The following is a 4,771-nucleotide window of genomic DNA, read 5'->3' as shown; positions in this document are numbered from 1 at the left end:
TTAAGGTCCACCAAGTATTTATAAGCAATCCTCGGTTTTTTCCCTTGCCAGATGAAGTTTAAAATGTCCTTCCTCCAAGTATCAAAGTATTTAACATGTGATATTATAGGCAAATTTTGGAATAAGAAGAGCATCCTTGGTAACACATTCATTTGAATTGTTGAAATACGTCCCAATAGTGACAACTTTTTATTTGACCAAATAGTCATATCAGTTTTTATTTTACCCCATAATTTAAAGTAGTTGTTGGTTAACAATTCTTTGTTCTTCGCTGAACAAAGTCTTGAATCCTTTCAAGACTTCTATTAATATTCTTAACTGATCATCATTAAGATCAGGCATTGTATATGTACATGCTATGCATATTCTTTCTAGTTTTAGACAGCAATGCTGAATATATAAATACTATGTGTTAGCTTAAAGCTGTTTAAAGTCTCTTTGGTTGTGCCAATCTTTGTATGCGCTGTACTATGTATCAGCATTGTGCATATCTCACAGAGTACAGAGAGTCTCCTTTCCCTTCAGGAACATCTCTGGTCTCTTGCTCTGAGGAGGTTCAGAAGTCACTCTGTTAAGTAGAGGACCTTGTGACACTATCTCAGAGGTCTAGCTATTAGCCCTGTGTTCAGGATGCTCTGTAGCATTGATAAGCCAAATAGGTGTGAGAGTCCCGAGACTTCCCCTCTCTGCTCAGGGGTGAATAAGGAATCTACTGGTCGATCAAAGTCGTTGCGGTACTGGGGAAGCCTAGAGAGAGCATCCGCTAATGCATTGTCTTTCCCTGGTACATGTTTTAGAACGAAGCGGAACTTAGCAAAGAACTGAGCCCAACGAATCTGTTTCGCATTGAGCTTTCTAGCCCCTTTTAGAGCCTCGAGGTTCTTGTGATCGGTGCAAACCTCAAACGGGGATTCCGCCCCTTCCAGAAAGTGTCTCCAAATGGTGAGGGCATGCTTGACGGCAGCTGCCTCCTTCTCCCAAATGGCCCAGTTAATCTCTGACTGGGAAAACTTTTTAGAGAAGTAGGCACACGGTTTCAATTGGCCGTTGTAAGAGAGCCCCCCCCCCATGGCAACATCGGAAGCATCCACTTGGACCACGAAAGGCTTATTACAATCGGGGTGGGCCAGAACGGGTTCAGATGAGAAAAGTAGCTTGAGTGTATCGAAAGCTTGCTGGCAGTCTGAAGTCCATTGCAATCTAGCTAAAGGCAGAGCGGCGTTTGCTCCCTTTCCCTTAGTGCGCAGGAGCGAGGTGAGGGGGAGCGCTACCTGGGCAAAATTAGGAATAAAGTTCCGGTAAAAGTTGGCAAAGCCTAAAAATTGTTGCAAATGCCTACGCGTGGTGGGAGGTTCCCAGTCCATTACTGCCCGAACCTTTTCGGGGTCCATTTCCAAGCCTTGATGGGAAATTACATAGCCCAGAAAGGTGATGGAGGGTTGGTGGAAATCACATTTGGAAACTTTAGCAAACAGTTTGTGTTCGCGCAGCCGCTGCAGCACTTCGCGCACCAGTTGGACATGCTCTTCTATGGTTTCAGAATAAATGAGGATGTCGTCTAGAAATACCACCACCCCTCGAAACAATAAATCATGTAGGACTTCATTGATTAATTGCATAAACACACTCGGAGCCCCCGAAAGTCCGAACGGCATCACTAAATACACAAACATTCCAAAACAACAAGAAAATGCAGTCTTTGGTTCGTCCCCTTCTCGTATGCGTACTCGGTGGTAAGCCTCCACCAAATCCAATTTGGTGAAGATTCGGCCCTCTTTCAATTGCGCGAGAAGGTCTGGAATGAGAGGGAGGGGGTATGCGTTAGACTGAGTGACCGCATTCAGTCTACGGAAATCAATGCAGAGTCTTAAATCCCCTGTCTTTTTCTTGACAAAGAATGCGGGAGCCGAGTAAGGAGCCTTGGACGGGCGGATGAAGCCCCGCGCCAGATTGGTGTCCAAATACTCACGCAACACAGCCTTTTCATTGGGGCTCATTGGGTACACCTTCCCTTTGGACAGTTTGCCATCCCCCACTATTTCAATAGCACAGTCCGTTTCTCGGTGGGGGGGTAATTCGTCGCATTCCCGCACATCAAACACATCGGTGAATTGGGAGTACTCACTGGGAAGCTGGGGCAAGGCAGCCTCGGGAAGGGGGGTTCCTACGAGGGCGGCTGCAGGAGCGCTGAGCACCCTTTCTTCATCATGGAATTCGCACGGGTGGCAGGGGAAGGTGAGCGTCTGCCTTACCCAGTCTATGGAGGGATTGTGCCCCAGCAACCAGTTCATTCCCAAAACTACGGGTGCTACAATGGGTGCGATGGTAAAATAAAGGCGCTCCCAATGTTCCCCTATGGACATGATAACCGCTGCGGTGCGGTGGGTTACGGGTCCCCGTTTAAAGTCAGTGCCATCCATCTGGGAAAAACGGATGGGTTCGGGCAGTCGTTTCCGCCTGACTTGCAGCAACTTGGCCGCCTCTTCACTCATCATGGTACGGGCGCAACCCGAGTCCACCAGGGCAGTGAATTCTAAGGTGGGACCCCCCTTGGGTAGTGAGAGTTTGACTTTTACATATACATTGTCTTCTTGGGCGCTTACCATCAGTGGAGCTCCGTGCACAACGTTCGGTGCGGTCTGCTGAGGAGCCCCCTTTACAGCAGACCGCCGACGTTTTTTGCCGGTAGGTCCCAGTCTTCCTCCTCACTGGACGAGGTGGTGGTGGGGATGGTACTCCGTGACTCTGAAGAGTCTAAGGTTTCCATTGTAATCCGTGACCCCGAAGGGTCGGCGGTGTCCGAGGTAACGACCCCGGTATGGGCATGCAGGGCTGAGGGCGTGCTGCGTCGGCTCAGAGGAGGTGCGCCGCTCCGGCGGCGGGGTTGCCCCTCTGGAGAGGGTTTCTCCGGTTCGGTTGGGGTCGGACGAGTCGGTCCCGGGCGTCCGGTTCGAGTAGGGCATTGCGAAGCAAAGTGTCCTTTCCCCCCGCAAACGAGACAGACCCCACTTTCAAAACGCCTACGGCGTTCGGCCATGGAGGGTCCGCCCCCGGAAGGGGTGCGAGGGTCCTTTAGCCCTCCGGGTCTGTCTCCACGGGGTTTGGTCTCTCGTCCGGTGTGTTGCCGGGACAGGAGTAGCAGTTGCTTACGGTTTTCAATGTCGGCCGCGTGGCGGATCCAGCCTTCCACGTCTGGCGGGTTGCCCTGCATGAAGGCCCAGTGTTGTAACTCTGGGTTCAAACCTTCGCGGAAACACTGCACTCGGGAATTCTCGCTCCAGTCTAAAACTCGACTCGACAGCGATTGGAATTCGCTGGCATACTGCGCAACGGTCTTAGTCCCTTGGCGGAGTTGCTGTAGAGCCACTTTTGCTCGCTCACCCAAATGTGGGTCCTCAAAGCGATGACGAAGGGCAACCATGAAGTCATCAAGGGTTCGCAAAACAGGGGAGCGTAGTTCATACTGCTGTACCATCCAAGCGGCTGCTTCTCCTTGAAGAAGGGAAGCGATGTATTGGACCCGGGAATCCTCAGAAGTAAAGGTCCGGGCCTGTTCATGCATAAAAACATCCACTTGTACCATGAAAAAGGTTAACTGGTCGCTCGACCCATCATAGGTGATCTTCAGGTCTCTGCGCGGTGGCGGAGCGAGGGGTACCGGTGGGTTGGGTGGCAGTTGTCGTCCCCCGTCCGGCGGAGCTGCGGGTGGGGGCTGGATCTTCAGTGCATCCATGGCTCCGGCCATCTCCAGCATAGCGGTTTGCATCAGGTCCATTCTTTCCAGTAATTCCTGGCGTTCAGACTGCCAGCGCAGCCGTTCTTCATCCATTTGATGAAGGAGTACAGCTTCCTTCCGGGCGGGATCGTCCTCGAACCCTACCCCGTGTAGCACAGTCCGTCTTGACTGTATGTCGCCCTTTGGTAGCGACCAATGCTTGGGGGTCTCCAGCCAGCTTTCCAAGCGGGTCTTCTTTGGCTTAGTTCCCAAATCGGGTCGGTTGTTGGGTCCACTCGGTGTCTTCCCCGGTGACTTTCTGTCCAGCGGGGGCACGGTCGGCTCTGTGGGAACAACGCCGTCTTTCTTGTCGCCGTCCTCCGGCTTGTCGTTGGAATCCCCGTTGCCAGCCATAACTGTCCAAAGCGGTACAGGAGCAGGTCAACGTGGTAAAGACTTGCAACTTAATGTGAGGGTTCCTGACCTTTCTGTGCAATTCCCAAAAATCACTTGTTCATCCAAAAGTATTGAAACAAGGTTTCTTTATTGGCAGCTACAGTAGATACAGTCCACACACAGATAGAAAGTTGCAAGTAAGCCAGTTTGCTAAACTACATGATTATATCCCCTACAGGGTAGCAAAAGGTCACACCTATTGTTATGGGAAGCTACAAGATAGATGGGCATAGTACAGACATCAATCGCCCCCAGAGAGTCAGTTAGGGTTATCTACATCCCAAGGCCGGAATTGGCAAGAGGGAGTGAACCAGAGTGCGGCTGGGGAAACACAGCAGGGGAGGCACTTGTGAGACATACCAGTCAGGGCTTGACAGATATGGCGCCTGAGACCAAGGGAGACCAAACGGGCTGAACTGCTTTTACGAGTCCAGAGCAGAGAGGGGTGGGGGGATTGTGATAACACTACACAAGACACACAGACTCTCACAATAGGTTTAGTTTGTAAGAATCCATAAATCCAATGGACTCTCAGTGCTCCAATATAAGGGAAGATCACTGAACAGGTTCCCATTCAAAGAATAAAAATTCTAAGGGTCT

Source organism: Euleptes europaea, chromosome 13 (assembly GCF_029931775.1).
Source record: "Euleptes europaea isolate rEulEur1 chromosome 13, rEulEur1.hap1, whole genome shotgun sequence".
NCBI lineage: Eukaryota > Metazoa > Chordata > Lepidosauria > Squamata > Sphaerodactylidae > Euleptes > Euleptes europaea.
This window is presented reverse-complemented; position numbering follows the sequence as displayed.